The sequence below is a fragment of the Danio rerio genome, chromosome 19 (assembly GCF_049306965.1).
Source record: "Danio rerio strain Tuebingen ecotype United States chromosome 19, GRCz12tu, whole genome shotgun sequence".
Classification (NCBI taxonomy): domain Eukaryota; kingdom Metazoa; phylum Chordata; class Actinopteri; order Cypriniformes; family Danionidae; genus Danio; species Danio rerio.
In genome coordinates, this window is record NC_133194.1 from 21019956 (window position 1) to 21037500 (window position 17545).

The 17545-nt window shown below is 35.9% G+C and overlaps 2 long non-coding RNA genes across 4 annotated transcripts in view; both read right to left on the reverse strand.

Moving 5' to 3' along the window:
* LOC141379059 (uncharacterized) overlaps positions 1–16779 on the reverse strand; it is a 40759-nt gene extending 23980 nt beyond the window's left edge. For 2 of the 3 annotated variants that reach the window (XR_012395012.1, XR_012395011.1), the window contains exons 1-2: positions 16572–16779; positions 8120–8346 (exon numbers count right to left, since the gene is read on the reverse strand). This is a non-coding gene — a long non-coding RNA (uncharacterized lncRNA). Of the gene's footprint in view, positions 1–8119; positions 8347–16571 lie in introns of those variants that run through there. The other variant, XR_012395013.1, reaches the window with a different exon arrangement.
* Positions 153–3807, reverse strand: LOC137488498 (uncharacterized). Its single transcript, XR_012395007.1, has 6 exons — positions 3711–3807; positions 3352–3407; positions 2738–2797; positions 1823–1937; positions 1443–1558; positions 153–390 (listed from the first exon to the last, which is right to left on the reverse strand). It is a non-coding gene; the product is annotated as an uncharacterized lncRNA (long non-coding RNA).
* Positions 16780–17545: the final 766 nt, after the last annotated feature.

The window sequence follows — 17545 nt, forward strand, 5'->3', positions numbered from 1 at the left end:
TTCATTATTACTGTATAGTATTTTACAGTTATTAAATGTTATTTTATTTTATTTAATAGTGCTACTTTATAATGGGTAAAAATGTTCAAAAATGGCACAAGTGTTATTTTAACTGTTCAAGAAATACAAGAAAAATAAAGAAATTGAAACTTTAACTTCACAATAAAGGTTTATTGTGTAAACCATGCTAACACAGTAGCAATTATTCAATATAACAAAGCAACAGAACACTAATAAACAATTGATCATTAAAACCAGTCAACAATTAATGTATCAAAAATTATTACAATTTTAAAAACAGGTGAAAATACTGCTACAAGACAGGAAATGATGAAGGCCAAATGATGTGGAAAGGGACAGTGAAAAAGGGCAGGAGCACTTCTGATGATCCTGCAAAAATGACAAGCAAAATCAATCACTGAAGTAAAAACTAATCATCCCTCAAACCATTTAATTCATTCAGAAACGAAACACTGCACTGTTGTTTATATATATATATATATATATATATATATATATATATATATATAAATATATATAACAGTTATAATATATATATAACAGTTTTTTAAATAGTTTTTGTTGGTGAAATACAGTTTGTTGTCAATTCGAAATTACACTAACGTTAATGGGGAAAAGATCAGCGGGCACTGTTCTTGAAGATCGCTAGTCAGGTGTCCACACAGATGTGTAAAAAATAAAGTCTCATCTTAACTTAATGTCCGACTCTGTATAGCTCGAATATCTGATTCCATGATCACACTACTAGTGCTTCCACGGATTTAAGAGGGGTAAACACAGTTCATTCTGACTTTAAGAGGCTACATATTTAAAATTAAATAAATAAAATAATCTAATTTAACGTGACTAATGTTAATTAAATACTTTTAGGCTTTTAACACGTATAAATCCACTTCTAACTTACAGATAAGATTGCGTTAGAGAACATGAAAGCCGTGGGTGATTTTTAAAAATAATGCTAATGATGAGTTACTGATATTTGGTTTGCATAAAACAAAGTAATCACTAAGCATTCATTTTTGGCAAAATCTGCAGAGAGGCTCAGCGACACGAGGAAATGTGTTAAAGTTGAGTAGAGAACTAAAGAGCAGTCTAGCCTACTTCATGAAATGTTTGTGGTAATATTCTGCTGTCAATTCGTATTACTGTATTTTAATATGCAGCAGTGATGGCATGTCAGCGAGACAAATAAACATTTTATCGAGTCATTTCATACAATTTATTTATTTATTTTTTATACAAACCCTCCAGTGACATTTCCTCAAACTAAATCATCATGACGTTACTGTGCACAGCATCAGTAAAACGTTGAGAATAATTTAAATACTTAATTTTTTAAAACAGTCACTGCTGATTAGAAACTAACATTAAAGCTAAGCTTACAGAAATCCTGTATGCATGACAATATAAAGATGTATTACTCTCTGATGTCGAAGCACTTCCAGGTCATCAGAGATGTAGACAGGACAGAATATGTGCTATCAAATGAGCTCTTGTGCAGCCTTTGTTGGACATCCAGGTAGTATGTTCCCCCACACTGTAAGAAACAAAAACAGAAACAATTTATTAAAATGTGAGGGATAGTAAACATGTTTGGTCTACAGAGAGAAGAAAATGTTTAATTTAAGCATTGATCCTAATGAATCTATTTCTCAACTACATTTAACCTTATCACGGAAACAGCATTTTTGAGCTTTTAGACCAGGGGTGCTCAACCTTGTTTGCTTTAAATTAGAATTAAAACAATAAATCTCTATGTCAAATAAAATACTTCAGATCTAAATAAAGCAGGTGCTTTTACCTAAAGGTTCCTTCCCTCCAGTTAGTTTGGCTGCAAATCCCTCCACATCTGTGCTTTATTCGGTTTTTGTCTTAAGAGTAACTGGTGTCACATTCCAGGTTCATCACAATCTGAGCTAGAAAGACAATATGGCAAAAGACAAGACATATATAAATAAGTCTCAGAATAAAATATTTAAAAGGATAGTTTACTTTTTTGCCACCATTACTCCATGTGTTTTAAATCCGTTTAAATTTCTGTTAAACACTAAAGCAGATATTTTAAAGAATGTTAGTAACCAGTAACTATTGACTTCCATATTTAAACCAAATTTCTTAAAAAAATACGAGTTTGTGTTCAACGGAACAAATTAAATGTATAACTATTTTGAAACAAGTGGAGGATGCCAAAGATGCTATTATTTTCATTTTGGGGTGAACTGTCCCTTCAATTGAAGTGTCAAGCAATAGTCATAAAAACTGATGTGTCGCTTGAGGAAAACTAAATCAAGTACTTTCTTTGAACAAGCAGAATCATTATGCCATTGTATTCAGTGATTCTCTTTTACATTTTCCCACTATAAAACAATAGCTTCACCATGCAATCTATGTTAACACAAAAATGAATAGCATAAAATAACATATTGAACTAAACTTACAGTTTCCTGGCTGTTTAAAAAACAAACAAACACATACACCCAGTAAAATTGCTAATAAACACAAAGACAACAGTTATAGAAAAAAATGTTTGTCTGATATTTACTCAGCACTTGGTAGGCAGATAGCATAGCCGTGGCTGTTTTAACACCAGATTTTTTTTTATCTTAGAAACTGCTGGAAGAAGAAAAAGAGGTTGTACATGAAACTCCTCACAACAAATCTGTGAACAACTTGACATTTAAAAATCTAATCAAAATGAAGAAGACATCAACATTACCTTGAATAATCAAGTGAGGAGAGATTGGTAGCATCAGTTTTTCAACATCAATTACTGTAGCTGAAAAACAGATTAATATAATAAGAGTAAAATAAGACTTAACATTAATTAATCTAAATCTATGGTACAACCATACCAATCTGTATGGGGTTAAAATACATTTGTACACAAATCATTCTCTGACCCCATCAATTTCTCTTAGAATAGGATGGATATATATATATATATATATATATATATATATATATATATATATATATATATATATATATATATATATATATATATAGTGATAATGACTTTGGCTTATATCTGTGTACTCAGAACGTACACTCACTTCAGGTACACCTGAACACCAAAAATTAAATGTACAATTAATGACACACTATACATCAAGCTCATTAACATTATTGAGAAATAGACAATTAATATGTATTTTGTTAATATTAACGTTAGCTTAAAATAATTCAACTGCATTTAATTTTCAGCTCCATTTAATAAAACAGTTAAGACTAATTTCATTATGAGTTTAGTTTAAATAACTAACTTACAGTTGATAAATTTCACCATAATGATAGCTTAGTCATAATGACTATGTGAAGACCAGAGCTTACCTTAACGGTAAACGTTTAACTTTTCATGGTGACTTCGCCTTCATCTCAGTGTTGTGCTGAAATAGAGAATTCATTAATGCAGTTACAATAAGTTAAAGTTATGTTTTTTTCAGGTAACTTAACGTATGGTCAAAAACTCACTCAAGATAAACTCACTGTATCTAATACCTCGCAAACACTACAATGACCGCCTGGCGTCTGTTATTTCTTGTTTAAAATACCGTTTGTTAACGGACAGCGTGACATAAGAACCTACAACTAATGTCACTTGGTTAATTCTTTTAAATTACACACACAATACACAGAAATACTTATAAAACAATCCTTTAACGGACAGAATTTGACTTTAAAACACTTACCGAGGATGAATTCGCTGGATGAAAGACGACAGGTGAATTTCAAATTAGGAGAGCCGTTGCCTGCATGTCGAGTCGTGTCCGTTCGGTTCTATGAATCGGCTCCTTAGTGAACAGTAAAGAATCGAATCCGCCTAAAACCGATTCCTTTTTGTATATGATTCATTACTATTTCGTTATACTGCTTGGCCACAAGCATTTATACACTAATTATACACTAATTGCATATTGCTGAATGTGCTTGTGAACACGTGTGATCAAATAATTCCCGAGCAAACGGTTCAATTCGGTTCAATACGATTCAGAGTTGCTCGAGTGCTGAACCGAACCAGTGCAAACGTGATATTGATTACAATATGGTAACATTGTTTTTTATTCACTTTACCAGCGAAATTATTACATATATCTGACCTTGACAATAAGAATAAAGTTCGTTTGAAGTGTTTTGAGAATTATATATAAATATATTTTTTTTTTTTCTCCCAGAATTCATTTCACATCAACAAGCAAATGGTAATGGCGGATGAGAAAGCCCAGCTAATATTATAAATATTGCGTTTAATATGTCACGAAATGAAATTTTAACAGTGTTTCATGCGAGAATGTAGTTCTTACAAACTCAAATCTGTGGTTTATTTATAGATATCATGCGTAAATTTTAAGCGTGCTTTGCCGATAGCGGAGATTCTGACCTCCAGGGTGTCCATCATCACTCATGTATCCGGCGAAACGAGGTTATAATCGGCTAGACATGTGAGACTTGCCCCGGTCTTAGATGGCTCTATAATGAATGTGTTATAAAATTTAGTTTTAACCGTTTTTCATGCGGGAATGTAATTGTTTTAAACTCAAGTCTGTGGTTTATTTATAGAGATGGTGGGTATTTTAAAATATTGTTTTGAAAATGCGGAGATATGTGACCTCCATGGTGATGACGGGTGCCCAAACCTCATGAATCCGTCTAAAGCAGGCTGGTCATTATGACATTTAAGCTGACTTTGGTTTCATGATGAATCAAATACTTTTGTTCCAGTTTACGTTTTGGTTAAGCACAAAGTTATGTTGATTAAAAATGATTTAATATTTTCATGTTAACCTTATAAAATTAAGGTGCAGTACACCCAAATATGGAAAACCAGGGGACAGTTTTATGCACTGAACAGTCTGAAGAAACTGATTATTTTATTTTTCTTCACAAAATACTTTGTCAAAAAATAAAATAAACATAATAATAATAATATAAAGTGTGTGTAGAGTTTTTCATGGTCATTTGCAGTACTGTATTTAGATGCACAGTAACTGATTTTTTCCCAAAATTCATTGTACAATCTGCAGTAGCATACTGTTAATCATGTTCACAGTATGGAAATGTTGAGAATACATTATCATGCTGTGAAAACAGCAATATATACAGTAACACACTGTGCACAGTTTATACAGTAAACAACTGTTGAGAAATGCAGTAAAATACCGTGAAAACAACAGAAATCGTTTACAGTGTATGTAAGATGTGTTTCCCCACAGCTCGGTTTGAAAGTGCTATATTTATTCACTATTTTCGCACAGTTTGATATAACTACTTTTTAAAAAGTTGGAAAAGCACTTCATTAACTATAGCAGGTTCACATATATATTGACTGTAACTCATCGATATGACAGCAAGAGCAATTGTAGCAAAACTACACATCAACAAGAAGATACTCGTGTACTATTAATTCACATAATAATTCATTCGCAAACATACCTATTCTCCAAGGCATGTTGGAGTTGATCAAATATGATATATGCACAAAAAAATTTCCTTATCTACTGTACAGAGATTAATACTGTTAAACAAGAAGTCGAGGACTGGTTGGGGCTTACACAGCAAAAAGTTGGATCTACATTGACACCACAAGAGAATTTAATCCATAATTTCAATACTTCAAAAACAGGTGGGGCAGCTAAATGTGAAGTTCTGGAATTAATATCAAGAAGGAATAGTGTTCGACTCGTCAGGTTTCATGTTTATTTCTTTTACATTGCAATCTGTTTCCTCTTTGTTGGGCATAAAAAGAAGGGACACAGAACAAACAGTGTCCTTGTATGCAATGATCTCCTATACACTTCAGACTTGGCAAATCAATACACTTAGCTTTGAATACTTTAAATATGAGTTCAATTTGAGCAAAAGTGAAATTTTTCCACACCTCTCTGCAGCTAAGAATATATCTGCTAAATAAATTTCCATTCAGGATTACACAACGTAGATTTAAATACCCTGGAGACAAATTTGATGGCCTCTTTATTTAACTTTTCCCTTATGTCTAACAGGAAGAATTAATTCAGTTAAAATAAATATCCTTTTGCAAAATTGCAAAATTCTCATCACTTTTCCGTAAAATGGACACCCTGATCTTAATACCAAAAATTCACAAATCATAAAGACCCAAAAAACTTGGAAGGATGGCCCTACCTAATTTGCCATTTTACTAGAGGGTATCTCATTTTACAGCCATGCCATCTGGATGGCAAACCATGGAAGCGATGTCATAAAGGCTGACTTCACTATAGCAGCTTTATCTCATGCTCCAATTAAATGCTCATCACTTCCCTTTACCAAAAAGGTAATTGTTGAAACTACGTTTAGAATTTGGAGGCAATTAAAAAGTATTTTAGATCACAAAAATGTTCAGCTTCTGCACCCATTGATAGACAGAAATTTTAACCAATGCCCATCACTGGAAACTATAACATTTAAGGATTTATCTATAGACTATGTCTTCACATCTTCCCAACAATTATCTGAAAAATTTGACTTACCAAGTTTCTTTAGGTATATGCAATTTTATTTAAGACAGTTTCCTAAATTGCCTAATACTACTTCTTACATTATACTAATCTCTTTAAATCTGTCTATAGTATGAAAGGCATGATTTCTTAATTCATTAATTCATTTTCCTTAGGCTTAATCCATGATTATCTGGGTTTACCACAACGGAATGAACTGTCAACTATTCCAGCATATGTTTTACGCAGCTGATGCCCTACCAGCCACAAACCAGTACTGGGAAACACCCATACACTCTCACACTCAGGTCAGTTTTGTTTACCCAATACACTTACACCGCATGTCTTTAGACTGTGAGCACCCAGAGGAAACCCACACAAACATAGGGAGAGCATGCAAACTCCACAAAGGAATGCAAACTGGTACAGCTGGGACTCGAACCAGTGACTCTCTTGCTGTGAGGCGACAGTGCTAACCACTGAGCCACCATGCTACCCCGATCTTATATTTCTATAATGCAATTTAAGAGGACATAAGAAGAAAATATTATGTAAATTCTTCTTCTTTCTACCACCGTCTGATTCAGTATAAAATACTTAATTTTTACACATTAAACCAAAATTAGACTTTCCAAAGTTTACCTTGATGTTGATCCAGCATGTGATTATTGTCATCAAGCTCCTGCAACAGCTGGGCATATTTTCTGGTCATGTTCATCTTTATACAATTATTGGTCACATATTTTTACCTCTGGCTATCACAGCTCTCTTTGGCACCCTTTCTCTATCCCCTAACATTTTCCACCTGCATAAGACATTTTAGAAAGACATTTAATTTCATTTAATTGGAAATCACCACCCTATCAATTCTTTTTGAATTAAAGACAGTTTGTATTTTATTACATTAAAGAAAATCAGACACACAATGAAAGGAATAGTTAGCGGCTTCTCTAAAACATGGGGACCCTCTTGTTCTCGTCTTTTCTTCCCACTAGGTATAGATTGGTAATTGACAGCATCTTGAATAGAGTAGTATGTAGTTACATCTGTGATTTTTACTTTGTGCATATTTGATTAAATGACCATGTTGAGGGTATTTTTCAGGCGCTGGTCCTGTCTGTCTTTCACTTTAAGCCTTACTTACTTGGCACCAGGTTCACACTGAGCACCAACTATGCTAGCCTCACCTGGATAATAAATTTCTGCCAGCTGTGCGATGACTGCAGCATCGGTTCTACTGGCCGAGGAGTCACCAGGATACAAAGCTGCATGTACTGTACAATTATGTGATGTCTGCACTGTGCAGAAGGGACCCAATGTTCCCAAGCACAGCTACAACAGTACACATGGAGATAATTCGAGTGGACATCTTGGGCCCTTTCCCCATCACAGAGACCAGCAACTGTTTTGTTCTGATTACCATGGAGTAATTAGCAAAGTGGCAAGAAGCATACAAGTGCCCAACCAAAGTGATTTGACATCTGCAGAGTGACTGGTGTACATGACGTTTGCCCAGTTTGGGGTGCTGAATGAAATTCATTGTAAGAAGGGGCAAAACTTGTGTGCAACTATTTAGTGAGGTGTGACAGAGGTTGGAGTAAAAAAAATAAATAAATAAAATAAACAGAACCACACCCCCTTACCTGTAAAGCAATGAACTGGTTGAGCACTTGAAATGAATACTGGGCACCCAACTTGCCATCTTATCCAGCTGACATCACTGGAACTGGGATCAGCATCTGCCTTTGGTCTTCTGGGTATACAGGACAGCAGAGCAGGAGTCAATCAGTGCACACCAGCACTTTTGTTTTGGAAGGAACCCCAAACACCGATGGACTAGTGTTTAGGGCAGCTCCTGAGCCTGAAATCGCTGATGGGACAGAACAGGACTATTTTAGCTGGTTAAATGAGCATCTGATTAGAAAGTTAACAAACAGTGCTGCCTCCTGCTTGCATGTTCCTTAAAGTTCTCTCACACAAGAGACACGCATGGTCATGCAGTGTTTAGGACACGTGTGCTCTTCCTGATTATAAAAAGTTGCATGCTATAGATGCTAGCACTCCACTGGCTGTTTAGTTTAATCACACAGTTTAGTTAGGTTATTTTAGCATCAGTTCACCCAAGTACAGTCAGTTATTACAATACGAAATAATAAGCTCAATGCATAATGCAAATTAATTCATTCATTTTCTTTTCGGCTTAGTCTCTTTATCAATTAGGGGTCGCCACAGCGGAATGAACCGCCAACTTATCCAGCATATGTTTTAAGCAGCGGATGCCCTTACTGCCTCATCAAATGCAAATTATCATGATTAATTATCAATGCAATCTAAGCTGAGCCATTCATTTTATACATAAACTATACATATAAAAATTATGTGAAGTTATGCAACACTATACACAATAAACAAAACAATTATATAATAAGCAAACAGATAGTGCCTCAACCCTGTAAGTCCCTACATATCAAAAAAATGGCAGAAAAATCACATTTTCTGGAACATTAAACCATATAGCAAAATAATAAAAATAAACTGCTAAATACATTTTTTAAATGTCATTTATTTTGTATCACATTTGATACTGTACATCAGGCGTACATCAAAACTTTTTGCTCTCAACAATGTTATTTTTAATTACAAAAAAAAAATATATATATGACCATAACATTTTGACAATAGATAAACAGATTTCAGGTTGTTTTCTTCTTGTTTTTTTTTCACATTAAATTTTTTTTCTGTTTTTTATTATTTCACCTTGCGGTACGCGTAGTAGCAGTTTCAGTCCTTGTTCAGGTAAAGATGCACATTACACTTACACAGTACACAGAAGTCAGAAAAGATTGCTATAGCTGTGTTTTTATCTCCATCTCCATGTTTCTCCATGTTGGAAAATGATCAGGATCAAACATTCTAACATTAAAAGGCACAACGCAGCTTAACCTTTTATGGAGTGCATGTTCATGTACATGCCTTTCACAATCTCTTTGGCATTTGTATATACTGACTTGCCATCTCTTTCTATACTGTAGTGGTTCTCCATTGTCCTGTAGCATTTCATCAGTGGCAAACTATCCAGAGGCTATAATAATGGATGCCAATTAATGTGCCAGTTAGGGGAAGATGATGTGGAGGGATGGACTTCTCGGGCCATGCATGATGATGGACATTCAGGCAACTTTGATGAGGAAGAATATCAAGAAGAAATGTGTATTTCAGACAAAAGGTTGAAGTCCCAACAACATAAAACACAGGATACAGTCAGAAGGCAGTAGGCCTGAGGCCTCTGTGCCTTCCTTAGCACATGCAATGACCTCAACAATTTTTCTCCATCTGTATTCTTTCCTTTTTGCGTTGCGTTGTCTTGTGTTTGTGTAGTTGGGACCTTTATTTCTGTGATTGTCTAGACTACACTTTCTTCATAATAATCTGCCTCATCACTGCTGCCTGATCGACCATCATCATGCATTGATGATGGTCCATTCCTCCTCATCATCATCCCCTAACCACCTTTTGGCACTTTAAATGCCATCCATTATTATGTTGATGATATTTTCAAGAAACTTTATTTTCTTCCTCGATTATTCTTGACATATGAAATTACACATAAATTTATCATTATAGTTTACAGATTATGAATTATTCTATAAATACAGTGTATTTTAAGATGGCATTTCAGTCATTAATTAGATTAATTAAATCATCCAAATACTGTGTGTTTGCATTGTAGTAGGTATAATATACAGTAGATTATATTACCAAAATGTGACAAGACTGTTTAGGAATAAAGCACCGATTATACCCGTTGTATCAAATTTTAAACTAAATTTATTTGTAACATAATGAATTATTATTAAGTAATTATACTTTGTTTCAATCAAGAAACATTTAATATAATAAAATTAGTAACAATTAAAATTGTATTCTTACTACAACAATTTAAAATTAGCAAATAGTTTCCAGCCAAAGACTATGCGAGTATACTCGATGAGAAAAGCCATTTTGAAAAGATTATCAAAAAAGCCCTTCCACTGCCTACAGTGTCATGAAAAACCACTATAGAGCAAATTGATACAATTATCACTTAATAAGTGAAAGGTTGTTTCACAGCACCACCCGGCCAGGCACCTCAACTAGCTTTTGTAATTTGTCTCATCTCTATGGCTAATGAGACCCCCCACAGTTGTATTATCCACAAACTTAATTGTGTGATAAAGTGCAGTCTGATATCAGCTGAGCAAAGTGGAAGGGGCTCAGTATACATTCCTGCAAAGCCCCGTGTTCAGTGTAATAGTGAGTTATAGACTCACACTGCCTGTGGTCTCCCCATCAAGAAGTCCAGCAGCCAGTTACACAGTGATGTATTGAGCCCCAGCTGGGCCAATTTTCCTGTGAGCTGTTGCTGAAGTTCTAACATAAGTTTTTAGAGTCGCATGTATAAAGGCTGAGTGGAGGCAGGGCCGGATTAACCAATGGGCCTTATGGGCACAGGCCCAGGGGCCCGTGCGCACTAGGGGCCCCTGCGAGGGGGGAGAAAAAAGACAATTTCGGAGTGTCTTTTTAGGCTAATTGCAAATAGCGCATCTAGTAGGACTAAGCTATTCAGGGTTTACGCCCATCGGTGCCTGATTGATAGAGACAAGATGAGTAAACGGCAAGGAAGTAATACAGCCGCAGTGGCGCACCTTGTTAGGCACACAGCATCATCTTTTGACGCGATTAATCATAACATCGGTTCGAATCCACCATCAGTTGAACTCGTGCTACTTTTTTTTCTCCCCATTACATATCAGATTGGAAATATATTTATTTTTAACAGGAAAGAAACATTTTTTAAAAATAATGCAAATGTGATATAAAGTCACAAGTGTCTCGTGGGTATTTAATAAAGTTTAGCCTTATTATAGGCGCCTGCCGCGCCTCCCTCTCTTCAAAAACTCTACATATAGAGTTGCTCAGACAACTGTATTTCCTCTGAGCAAAAAAATCGCGATAACACATTAATATTATTATTATATTTAAATTGCCTTTCTTTCTTTAACTAAACAGAATGCTGTAATTGGTCAAGCGCGGAAACGTCAGTTTTGTAATAACCCGCACTAAACTGAGCGGACTTTAGTGTAACGTTATATCTGTCATAGATCAAAAATGAGTGGACAAGTGGATTTAGCAAACGCGACAGAAAGAGGAGAGGAGGAGAGATCTTTATTGAGGCATTTTCCATACACACCTTCTTTAAACAGACCCGTGATCAGGAGAATGAGGGTACAGAAGAAGACGTTAACTTTAAACTAGACAGTAAAGTTCGTCGAGACAAACTTTGAGGCTGGCTTGACAAAGCCTGTTGGTAATAGTTTATTTAGTTTAAAAACATTTTGAAAAAGTATAAGTAGCATGTTATTAGCATGATTCTAGCATAGATTAGCAAGTTATTAGCATAAATTAGCATCTTAGTAGTACGATTCTAGCATGGATTAGCATGTTATTAGCATGATTCTAGCATGATTTAGCATGTTACTAGCATAATTCTAGCATGAATTACTGTGTTATAAGCATGATTGTAGTAAAATTAGCATGTTACTAGTGTTTTTCTAGCATGAAGTAGCATGTTATTAGCATGATTCTTGTATGAATTAGCATGTCACTAGCATGAGTCTAGTATGAATTAGCATGTTACTAGCATGATTCTAGTATAAATTAGCATGTTATTAGCATGATTCTAGCATGAATAAGCATGTTACTAGCATGATTCTAGCATGAATTAGCATGTTACTAGCATGATTCCAGTATGAATTAGCATGTTACTAGCATGATTCTAGTATAAATTAGCATGTTATTAGCATGATTCTAGCATGAAGTAGCATGTTATTAGCATGATTCTTGTATGAATTAGCATGTCACTAGCATGAGTCTAGTATGAATTAGCATGTTACTAGCATGATTCTAGTATAAATTAGCATGTTATTAGCATGATTCTAGCATGAATAAGCATGTTACTAGCATAATTCTAGCATGAATTAGCATGTTACTAGCATGATTCTAGTATGAATTAGCATGATTCTAGTATGAATTAGCATGTTATTAGCATGATTCTAGTATGAGTTAGCATGTTATTAGCATGATTCTAGCATGAGTTAGCATGTTACTAGCATGATTCTAGCATAAATTAGCATGTTACTAGCATGATTCTAGGATGAACTGGCATGTTACTAGCATGATTCCAGTATGAATTAGCATGTTATTAGCATGATTCTAGCATGAATTAGCATGTTACTAGCATGATTCCAGTATGAATTAGCATGTTACTAGCATGATTCTAGCATGAATTAGCATGTTACTAGCACGATTTTAGCATGAATTAGCATTATTCTAGCATGAAGTTAGCATGTTGTTAGCATGATTCTAGCATGAATTAGCATGTGCTAAGGTGTTGGCTGTCTAAGTCAAATGAACCAACCCCCATGTCTCTATGACACTGCTATGCAAAGATATGCATCTTGGCCTATTTTAATGAAGTCTATGGAATCAATTTGGGGGCGTGGCTTGTGAGCTTCATTATCATATTGACATGCTCATTGGTTGTCTGAGTCAGATGAGCCATCCCCCAAGTCAATAGGACACTGCTTAGCAAAGATATGCATGTAGGCCAGTTATTAACATGAGTCTAGTATGAATTAGCATGTTACTAGCATGATTCTTGTACAAATTAGCATGTCATTAGCATGTTTCCAGTATGAGTTAGCATGTAATTAGCATGATTAGCATATGAGTAGCATGTTGCTAGCATGATTGGCATGTCATTAGTATGTTAGAATTATAAGCATTTTATAGCACAGCTAATTACAGTCTATAGGCCAGTTGCTAGGGTGCAGTATGTGGTAGTTAGGGGTGTGGCTAGAAAGTTAAAAGGCCATCAGTGATTGGCTGATGGCTAGACTGAGTTAAATGAGCTCAGCCATTAGTCTGTAGGACAGTCTGATGCAGAGTTATGAGCTCACAAAGTTTGATCCCATGTTAAGTCAATGAGAGTCTTTTGTAATGGAAGTCTACGGGATAGCTGCTAGGGTGCAGTATGTGGTAGTTAGGGGTGTGGCTAGAAAGTTAAAAGCTCATCAGTTATTGGCAGTTTGGTAGTCTGAGTTAAATGAGCTCAGCCATTAGTCTGTAGGACAGTCTGATTCAGAGTTATGAGCTCACAAAGTTTGATCCCATGTTAAGTCAATGAGAGTCTTTTGAATGGAAGTCTATGGGACAGTTTCTAGGGTCCAAAAGTGGTTGCTAGGGCGTGGCTAGAAAGTTTAAAGGTGATCAGTCATTGGCAGTTTGATAGTCTGAGTTAAATGAGCCCAGTTAGAAGTCTGTGCGACAGTCTGACGCAGAGTTACGAGGTCACAAAGTTTGGTCCAATGTTAAGTCTATGGGATTTTTCCGACAGTCCCGGGACGTTTTTCGGAAAACCGAAAGTCGGATCAGTCTGAGGAGATATAGCAACCCGAGTCAGAATAGTTCGGAGGTCTGGTGTGAGTTTGGTGGTAATAGCTTGAAAGCTCTAGGAGGAGATGCGTTTTGTTTTTTAGTCTCAGAAGAAGAAGAATAATAAGTTTATATAGCATATCAGTAGTCTGGCTTTGACAAGCCAGCCTAATGATGAGTAGCTAGCATTAACCAGGCGGAGGAGGCTAACGGCAGCGCAGCGCGGACTGGATTCATCGCATGAGAGACAGACAGAAAGGGAGAGAGAGAGGGAAAGAGAGAGAAAAGCCCAGAAGAGGAGAGACGGGAGAGAAGAGGTATAGTGTGTGTGATTTTGGATACTTTTAGGTTTATATTCAAGTATTCATCACGAGAAGAGTAGAGAAAATACAGGGAGAGAAGGAGAGAGACAGTAAATTAGTGTTTGTATTATGAAAGACTCAGATTTATAGAACTCAGATTCATAGAACTGGATTGGAGAAGCATTGTGCGTTATATGCCATGGCAATAATATGCTTTATAAGTTTGTAAAAGCAATACACTAAAATACCCTTAAAAATAATTATATATATATATATATATATATATATATATATATATATATATATATATATATATATATATATATATATATATATATATATATATATATACATACATATATATATATATATATATATATATATATATATACATACATATATATATATATATATATATATATATATATATATATACATACATATATATATATATATATATATATATATATATATATATATATATATATATATATATATATATATGTATGTATATGTGTAGTTTTATTAGTATTTTTATTTAATGCTTTGAAAAATAATTTAAATCTTTGTAGACTATAAATGCATATGTACTATATATCATTTATTTAAATATGTGGGCAACAAATTATAGATTCATTTTATTTAAAAATTATTATATTATTCTTATTTTTTAAATGCAACTATAGGGGTGCGGCCAGGCAGGGGGCCTTACAAGACAATGTGCCCAGGGGCCCCTGAGTTCTTAATCCGGGCCTGAGTGGAGGGCAGTGGCAATTGCATAATTGGTCGAGCCTGGGCAAATATGTAAACTAAAAGAGGTCCAGGAAGAAGGGAAGAACAAAATTGATGTTGCTGCCGTTCAAAGAACTCCATGAAGATGTCCAACATGACCATTGAACCAGAAGGGTGATGATTTATTAAGGTTTGGGATGATGGTTAGTTTTGAAGCATGTGGGGACAACAGCCTGGTTTAATAAACTGTTGTATACGTTTATGAAGACATTAGTGAGTTACCTCTCACACACTCTCTTACTACATGATTATGAATGTTATCAGGATCCAGAGCATTTTCGGGACCTGCAGAGGGATCTCCGCACATTGAACAGCATCAACACCTGGTTATCAAAAGAAGGTGGGATCTTCCATGCCATGGTGCTCGTTCAGCAGCAGGGTGGTGTTAGAGGTCTGTGGTGGAGGCTTGTAGTCTGTAAGAAACTGTATTCCCCGTCACAGGCTAAGTGTGTCCCTGCTGTCTCTGAAGTGATAGGTTATTCCCTTAGAGTACTGTCTCTGATGCCACGGGATAGGGCAGCCTGTAGAACTCCTTTAGGAACCTGTCATTTTCTGTCAGCCACAGCTTTTAATTGACCCATGTTGGTTTTGGTGACCATGACATCATCAATGCATTTGTTATTGTAGGCTGTGACGGTCTCTGTGTGTGTACTCCAGGAGGTCTGTAGTGGAGTTGTGTGTGGCAGTTTGCTTAAAGAGCCCCTATTATAGATGTAATAGGGTCATATTTTGGTTGTAAGGGTCTCCAACAACAGTCTAATATGCTTGCAAGGTCAAAAAACACTTTCATGGTCTTATAATTTGCATTTATTTTTATGTAATTATCCAAGCGACTCCCATATGAATCGTTCAGTGATTCATTTGTTCCCAAACCCCTCCTTAGCGCGAAGCTTATCTGCGCTGATTGGACCGATGACAGCCTGCTGTGATTGGTCGATACTGACTGCCTTCAATGCGAGACAGAGTGAAATGCCCAGCAGCTAATCAACAATATAAAAGTAGTCACAGTGCATACATGCTTCATATGTAAGGCGTGGATATGGCTGCCAGTGGGTGAATGTAAATACAGACGATAGACTTGAAAATATCAATGACTAACTTTTTTTATTTAGCAAAAACTCCAAGAACTGGTGAAAAGATCTCCTAGCTTGTCACACTATACCTGCTCTTTTCACACACACGCACACACACACACACACACATTACCCTACTCCTCGGAGGACATGACACACACACACACACACAAACGCACATTACCCTACTCCTCGGAGGACATGACACACACACACACACACAAACACACATTACCCTCGGAGGAGGAGGACACAACACACACACACATATCCTTCTCGGAGGAGGTCTGTAAACAAAGCGCCACGCGTCACAGTTTCAATGTGGCTTTACACGCAGTATGAGCATATTAAGAGTTAACCTGATACAGTACACGCGGTTACAAGTAACAAATCACAACTAAATACATTTGCAAGCTAGAGTAAACGAGGCAACAACTTTAATCGCACTTACTTACACTTGTGAAATGGAGGAAGAAACCGATCCATGTTCTGATATAGTCCATCAGTACTCTTTACTGATCCTTCCTTTAACAAATGGCCGATGAAGTCTTCTTTGTAAGTATGTAGTTTCCAGAAGCACTCAAACTGCTCAAGGCTGGGCTATAATGCTGAGGTTTCATCTTAGGGTAGTGACTCTACCCAAAGAGTAATATCCATCTGCACAGAGTGACTTAATTCGATCGGCATGTGTGTGTGTGGCTGTTTTTCTGTGTTAGAGAGCGGGGCCGCAGGTTTCAAATCTCCCGGGTTTGCGCATGCAACTACTTGTGTTTCGTGGATACGTCATCACGAAACACCTAATGACTCGTTATCAAGAGGACTCGCTTGAAGAACTAAGTCGACTCTTTTATGGATGAATCAACAGTTTTAAACACTGTACACTTACAGATTTAAGCCTTAGCTGGATATTTCACTTCACTTAGAGCTGTGTTACACACTACATGAAAGGGCATTTTAAAAACCCATAATATGGGCTCTTTAAACATAGTCAATTGTGTTAGAGCAGTTCTGAAGGGCCTCTGAAGATCCCTCTGGCCACAACTGGATTTGCTTCTGAACTGGTTTGGTAACCTTGATGAGTGATCTGCATGGAGCCAATAGCATAACAGTGATGTTGTCTGAAACAAGACAAATTTTTTTTTTTTTACTTTTCCCATTCGTTTTTAATGTGGAGTCAGTTTGATCCCAAAGAACATAAACAATGATTTTATTTTGGGTGATTTTTAGAAAAGGTGGAGAGTTTCATGCCCCTAAGATCAAGGGAACATATATAAAACAATAGGAAAAGTCAACCGGGGTTTCCTTGACCCCGTGGGCTGATTAATGGTAATGTGATGATGTGTTTTTGCAAATATACTCTTCAGAAATGGTGCTCTCCTAGCTGCTGCTGCTAAGCCATGTTTCCATGAACAGAAAAACACAATTCTCT